The sequence below is a fragment of the Aythya fuligula genome, chromosome 10 (genome assembly GCF_009819795.1).
Source record: "Aythya fuligula isolate bAytFul2 chromosome 10, bAytFul2.pri, whole genome shotgun sequence".
NCBI classification, from domain to species: domain Eukaryota; kingdom Metazoa; phylum Chordata; class Aves; order Anseriformes; family Anatidae; genus Aythya; species Aythya fuligula.
This window is the reverse complement of record NC_045568.1, coordinates 7,323,897-7,331,684: the sequence shown is the minus strand read 5'-3', so window position 1 is coordinate 7,331,684 and position 7,788 is coordinate 7,323,897.

The window sequence follows — 7,788 nt, the reverse complement described above, 5'->3', positions numbered from 1 at the left end:
CACAAGTCATTAGATCAAGCCTGCTAAGAAGACCAAGCTTGTTCTTTCCAAGTGTCTTCCATCTCTCTGGAGCTCCTAGGTCCTGCAGCTGCTTTCTAGGTCTCTGCCTCTGTGCTACCCAAAAGTGCCACCCAAACAAGAAGAGAGGAGGCAGCTTCTTCCTCCTGTGTAGTCATGTCTATCAACATTCCCAAGAAGGCAGTTGACTTTGTTGTGAGGATTAGGCTAGATGACCTCCAGAAGCCACTTCCAATCTGGAAGTATTTGCTTCTATGACATCCTGGAATTAAAACCAAATTGGCAGGAAAACAAATACCAGTTCCTACACAGTTTTTATTTCACTTCTGATTACGAGTCATTAGTTAGGATCTTTCTGAAGTTTTCCTGGACTTTGTTTTGGCCTTTAGTTCAATCCTAGAAGAGTCAAAGGCAGCTTCTTGTGCTCTTGCAGCTAAACCAGGCTCTTGAAAGAAGATGAATGACCTGATCTATCCTAAATCCTGTTCAGTTTCCAAAGCAATGGAAGCCACATCCTCCACTGAAACTTCTCATGGCCAGACCTTGGTTCTGGGGTATGTGAGAGCCTGTTACCATCAGGACTTTAGGAAAATGTATCAGGACCACAAATATACAAGCAGAAACCTGAAGGTCCAACTAGACTGAATCAGGGAAAGTTTTCTTCCAATCTTTTATTCACTGTGAGTGAGTGCATGACCTCCAGCCCCAGAGAAATCTCATGACTACATGCTGAGAAATCACTGCTTGAATTGATGCTGCAATTTTTAGAAACAAAGGAACAGTACTGTGCTCTAGAAGTCTCCAGATGGGGATGATGAAGCCCATAACTTGCCAGACTTTTTTTTTTTTTTTTTTAAATAAAAGTTTTAAGTGCGAAGCATCCTATTCACCTCAGGGGGAATGATCTCATCCACCTACCTGCTTCTTGGCAGCTTTCAAGATGGTAAGAGACCAAGCGATGTCTCCAGGATGGCAGTGAACTTCTCACAGAGCTCTTCTGGCTGAATTCATGCTAAACTGGTATTAACATCAGTTCCTTTATCTCCATTTCTGAAAAAGGCTCCAAGCATTAACAGCTCCAGTAATGACTCATGGGTTTAAATTCCTAAACCTTTTGAGAACAGGAAATTAAAGCCAAGATGAACAATACCCACAGATTAAATATATTTAGCTGCTGTGTTTCTTGTTGAGAAACTCAGAACTGTTTAGTGGTGCTTTTCATGTGGCTGCTCCATGTGGCAATGATGGCAGCCTGCACTTGGAAGTCAAACCAGCAAACTAAGAGGGGGATGCAGGAAGACATTTTATTGTTTTCCTTGTGCTTTCTGCTCTCCAGCAGAGCTCCTCCAGGCAGGAGTTTCTCACTAGCTCCCTCAGCAACAGATAAAAAACAACTAAAGGAACAGCCTCGAATTACGTGGTAGGGCACAAGCCACAAGGGAGGGAAACCACACTTCTCTGGGCAAGTTCTTCCAGGAGGGAGTCTCTGGAAATGTTTGCAGAAGTAGGTCACGCTCGCTCTGGGCAGGCAGCAGCAGACAAAAGCTGGGCTCCAGCACGCACCATCACGGCACTTCCTCCCTGTGAGATAACCAGGGAAAGCATGCAGCTCCCAGCATCTCCCTCCTCCTTTTGTGCTGAGGCATCCTTTTCGGCATTTCGTCCACAGCTTTGTTGAGTCAGGAATCAAAACCATCCCTTGGAGCCCCAGTTCAGTGCCCTGGCTGCTAGGTCCTCGCTCCTCTGCTCCCAGGGCTGCCTGTTGACAGCTGGTGCATAGAGCCAAGGATCTCAGCTCTCTGTTTTTTCCTACTTCATTAGCTAAACAAACAATCACACCATATAAAATACCACCCGGCTAGTCCGCCTGGGAGACGCAAACCCATGCAAAAGGATCTCTGAGACAATTTTAGAAACAGGCTGCGCCTCTGCCAAACACAAGCGCTTGGATCAGGGTGGCTGCTGATCGTGCAGCTCCAGCTCTTGGAGAGCCACCAGCTCACGAGGATGGAGCACAGTCATCAAGATACGAAGACCTGGGCTATAATACTAACACGGCTTTCAATTAAAAGGCTGTGTATGAACAAAATACATTGAGTAATTCGAGGCATTATTTTGGGCTTAAACAGAACACATTATATGGACATTTATGCAAACACAGTAAAGCTGGCTGGCTGTATGGGAGACTCACATTTCCCCATAACTCTCAGCACCAGATGTTTAAACCTAAGCTGCCACAGGAGACCAAGACTGACTGCAGTAAAAAGCAGGAAGAAAGGCATCTGCATAAATAAATCCTTCCCCCACGCCTCCATTGGTTATTCAGCACTCAGCCAGGAATGGGTTATGGCTCCGGGACCCACCAGAAATCCAGGCAGATGAATGCAGGGGAAGGAGCCCATGGGTACCTGGAAGAGGAGATGGGACTGCACAATTCCTTGCCCCTTGGACTTTCATCTTTTTGTTCAATTTGCACCAAATCCTCCTCAACAGAGGCACCACGAACAAAAGCCATCTGAGAAAAACTGCTGGCACAGGGTGACAAAATTGTTCAGATGGGGAAAATTTGTCATCCAACACAGCCTGCAAGGTGTCCCCAGCTGCAGAAGAGACTGCTCTGCACAGCAAGAGACCCTTACAAAGCCTAGATGCATGGGGCCATCCAGCTTCCACCACCAGGGTGACTTCAGCCAACGCTTGTCCCAGCCTGCAGTTAATGAGAGCCAGCTCTATCACCCACAGAAAACCCTGGGAAACTCAGCAGCTTCTGGTGAGTTTGGGTCAGATCTCCGAGGTTAAAGGCCAACATTTATGCAGGCTGAGGATGCACTTGTTCTCATGAACGCAGGTGCCAGAGCAGACAGCACAGAACTGCTCCATGACAGATGCCACCGCTGGCAGCTCCCTGGCACGGCACGGCGTAGCCCGAGGCACTGTGGTGACACCAGGCCCATGCTTCACACAGCGTTTGCTCCTCGGGGACCTCTGATGCCAGACTCGGAGAAGCACATGGTTCAGAGCACCCCTGTGGCTTAAAAATAGGGCAAGCAACTTGCTGGAGAGAATCAGCTTTTCTGTAAGCAGAATAAATAATTTACACACTGAAGTAGCTAGCTTTAGTGCTTTCCTGTGGCCTAGTCCTAATTTCAGAAGCCTTAGGGAGAACCATACATGGAGCTGGAAAAATAGACCTGCTACTCACATTTCCTTTGAGCTCAAAGCTCAAAATTCTAATCAGAATCAGTGAGCAGTTTGGTTTGGCCCTGCTTGGATTGGAGTCTGAGAAAGCTATTCAAGATTTGCTCACGTAACTCTAGGTCTTTTCTCTCTACAGCCCCCTTTACATCCCAGGGGCATTTGCTGCTTCTGCAGTCCAGCTACCAAGGACTTCTGCTGCAGGGAAGCAGGGAGAGTGGCTTCAGTTAAAGCCACAAATTTAGAAGCAAAATGGGCACTTTGAAAACAAAGACTCAGGAAATCAGATTATTCTGACTGATGTTTCAGTACTTTTTGACTAAACCTGTTCCCAAATTCAAACCTGAGCAGTTTTGTCCCAAACAAAGACAGCACTGAGGGAAAAACACAAGACAACAAAAATTTGCCCCACTTAACACTTAGTTTCAGCTCCTTGGCCAGCCACCAAGACTGTTATTTAAATTTTAGAATGAATTCATTCTCCATGAGAAACCAGCATGAAGCAGAAAGTCCAATACAAAGCTAGCTACTTTCCTTCTAGTGAGACACACAAGGCCAACCACGAGGGTCAAAGAACTGCAGACCTACGAGTCTCTGATTTTTCAGAAAGATTCACTTGGGAGGAGAGAGACAGGTCAAACTGACCTTCATCCTTAGCTGCCATCTCTATATTATACTGCTGTCTCAATACTTCCAGGTTAGCCAATTACTTAAAAATTCAACTCTTTAAGCATCAAATTTGCACCAGAGATGAAAATATCATCCCCCTTTTACCCGAAAATGCAGAGAGTACAAACAGAGCACTAGAGCTCCTTAAGGCAACCTTATAGTCCCATTTCCTTTCCAGATCAACCGTGCTAGACTCTCATGCAATTACACAGGAGATCTTTTCCAACGCCAAACCCAGAAACGTCTATTTTTGTAAAACAATTCAAATTATGTAAATAATTCTCCAGTTCAGGTCCCCCAGACACATAGAGAGGTTTGACTTGGCACGTGCCTACATATTCTCCTCAAGTTCAGTCCACAAGCACTGCAGGTTTTTTTAAAGTTTCAACGTCCCTCTGACCGTGCACCATGTGGGCAGGCCAGCAAATGAACATCTACATGTGAGCCAAGAAACAGTTGCTGGATTTTTTTTTTTTTTAGCGTTTCCTTGACTTGCAGGCTAGTCCCCACCTTTTCTACACCTTCAGGAGATTCCTGTAGGAAGCTGGCTACCGACATACATACACCTGCAGCAAGGCTGGAGATGTTTAACCGTCCCTTTTACCTGATTATTTAGATGCAGCAGCCAAGCGAGCACCATTAAAACCAGTGGGATGTGCAGCTGGGAGCAGGCTGGAGCCTGGAAGCAGACCTGCCTGTACCCAGACCATTAAAGGAACAAAACACACCACACCAAATGGGCAGAGCAGACACAGTCACAGCAGAAACACGCAGCACCTAGGCTTGTTCCTCACACCAGTCATCATCCTAAGCTCTTCTGAGAGAAAACTCAGCTGCAGTTCAGAGCACCTGCATTCAAGAGCCCTAGTTAACCTTTAGATCTCCTTCCCTCTTGACAGGACCTCGGAGACCACCTCGCCTTCAGCGCAAACATTGACAGAGCACTTGAAGTAGATAAGAGATGAAACTGCTCGGTGCCAGGTTCCTTTGCTTCCCTGTAGCTGTGTTCTCACCCTGAATGCATTCTAGAGGCAACACAGAAGCTCAGAGTTTTGGCAGACCAAAGTATCTTGCACACCGCTATCAGAAACTGAACACAATCAAGTCAACAGCTCTCCCCCACCCATGGCTCTGCAGCAGAGACCAAAGTTAGGGCAAAGGCAGCATTCCCCCAGCCCATGGACAAGCCAGACCTCTTGCAGCACTGAGACCAACCTTGTTGCTTCCTTCATCCCCTTCCAGCATGTCCATACCACGAGCTGGCTGCAAATACCATTTCTTCCTTCTGTTTCCAGCCCACACCAAGAGCTCTGGGCACAGCCCGGCTCTGCCCAGGAACAGACCCACGAGCAGAGGGGAAGAGAAGCTCTTAGTGGAGCACAGCTGTTGCTCCCAAGCCAGCTGGTGCACATGCTCTGGGTTTTGGGATACCTTCTCATCTCCAGCTGGGTAGGACAACAGTGAGTCATCCAAAACACCTGTTTTGCAGAAGGATGAATCTTTGCATTTTCAGCTGGAAAATGAAGCTGAAACCACCTGTTAGGGATGCCTGCTTGCATTTTTGTTCAGTTACATTCATTTACTTTATATATATATATATATATATATATTTTTTTTTTATCTGAACTTTCATAATTCCCCATGAAATGTGGCTCAACCCCTCTTAAAAGATAACTTCAGCATCTGAAGGGCAGAGTTATGCCAGGATAGGGCTCTTGCACATCACTTCTATTAATGAGCACCACCAGCAAACTGAGTATTTTACGGAGAAATTCCCTGCCAATCCCGGATAGAACAAAGCCTTGTCTGCAGGTGGTATGTGCAGGTTGTGGCTGCAGAAACCTGCAGCCTCCTTTGTAACATGACCTTTATGGAAAGTCAGGGGTCAGGCTGGCTAAATCAACAGGAAAAAAAACACCCATGTTGTTCCTGATGCAATACCTGTCAGGGAGGTTTGACATTCCCAAATGCAGTGCTTTAGGCCAAGGGAAGATTGGGTCCAGGCCTGATAACCACTCAACTTTTAACCACTGCAAACACATAGCAATCTTCCCATGGTGACAATGCACATACTGAGCAAGGACAAGGGCACCTGCAATGGCCTTGGGCTACTGCAGGAGGAGATCAAAGCGGCCTGTGTGCATTTCCATCCACCCCACCGGATACGTGTGTGTACAGGGTGCATGCCTCTGGGGGCACTGCCCCTTCTTGTGCAATGTTCAAAGCATCAGGGCTCATTCTCTCGCTCACGTTACCAGAGGGTGGACTGCAGGAGCCGGAGTCTGTAGACAAGCAGCAGCCAGCTTGTCGCATGCGCCACGACTCGATGCAGGTGGTGGCCGGACTCATCCCTCCAGCTTCATGCCAAATTTAAGTCTTGGCATGACTTCACGGGTTCCATCGAGTTCCCAGAGGATTAACTTGACATGTGGCAGATGAAATCACCAGATCAGATTTCAGCCTGGTCTTCTGCTGCCCTGCGCCTGCAGAAGCACGATAACATTTTGAGGGAAGAACCATTGGTGCAATTCTACCTTATACAGGAATTACACAGGAATTGTATATAACACTGAGGCCAACAGAAATGCATAAATGTGATATATGAAGCATTACTCAGTAGAGAGGGATTTTTGTATATTGATTTATTCCCATCCAAGAGAACAGCATTTTCTGGCATCAGTGGTGTCCTGAGCACATATTTCAAAGTGAAACACAGACAGGGCAGCCCTTTCCCAGCTGTGCCTGCTGCCAAAAACTTCCAGCCACCATCTCCCCACACTTCCCTGGCCAAAGAGGTACAATGCAATCTGCAAGGCAATTCAGCAAAGGATCTTCAACATCCTCACATGTGAGATGGGACACCAGCACATGGAAGGGCCAGCCAGGTATAACCAGTGGTTTGGGTGGGGAAAAATACTACCTGAATTCTCCAAACTTCAAAAATGTGCCTGCTTTTGGAAAGCGATGATAAGTCAAGCAGGATTTACGTAGACACCGTGAGAGGTGAGAACAGGCTCTAAATACATTCTTATGTGATTGAATTTTAAGCACTCCAGTCAGATTCTTTTGGCATTACAGTGATAATCTTGGCATCATCACTCCCACAGTTGCCTGTGATTAGCAGTTGCCACATTTGAGTCTCCTTGTGTTCATCAACATCCAGGTCCTGCCTGACACCCCGCTGGGGCTGCAGATGAGACCACGGAGCAGACTCAGAGATGTTTGACAGGACAGATTTCAGTCATTCCTTTTCCTTCATCTCTGACCATCACGATTTTCTTCCTAGACCAAATACTCCTTTCCTTTTGCTCTGGTTTTCTCTGACAGCACAGTTAGCGCTATCAGAAATAACAGCAGTAGGTGGGTGAGACAGCAGTGTCCTGCCGGTGTCTTTTCACTCCCTGGTTGCCACAAGTGTGAGTGTACCAGCTTTTCCTAGCACTGCAGCCCCAGGAATAGTTAGCCTCTTCAGCTGGAAACTGAAAGTCTGAACCTACAAAGAAAAACCAGATGGGGGGAGAGGCTCCCATCCTCATCTGATATGTATGGTCAACAAGAGACAAAGCAGAATATGAATCAACAACATATTCAAAGGACAGGATTAGCTTTAATGGAAGAAGAGTATAATACAGGGAAATTCATAGAAAAGTACTTTCCCATACCCAGGAAGCATACTTGCCAATGTCACAGACTGCTGCTGGCAGAGCTGGGACTCAAAAACAGACCCTTGGCCAAATCTGTCTTAACCACAAGGCAGTTTTTGGCTCTCGAGAGTTAGTGTGAGTAGTTTGTATTTTATCTCGGTTAGAAGTCTTTAGTAAGTTGGGGCAACGGGGACATTGCATTCCACCTTTAAACTGCCTCTGGAGAGCCATATCCTCTTATCCATGAGGAGAGCAGAGGAGG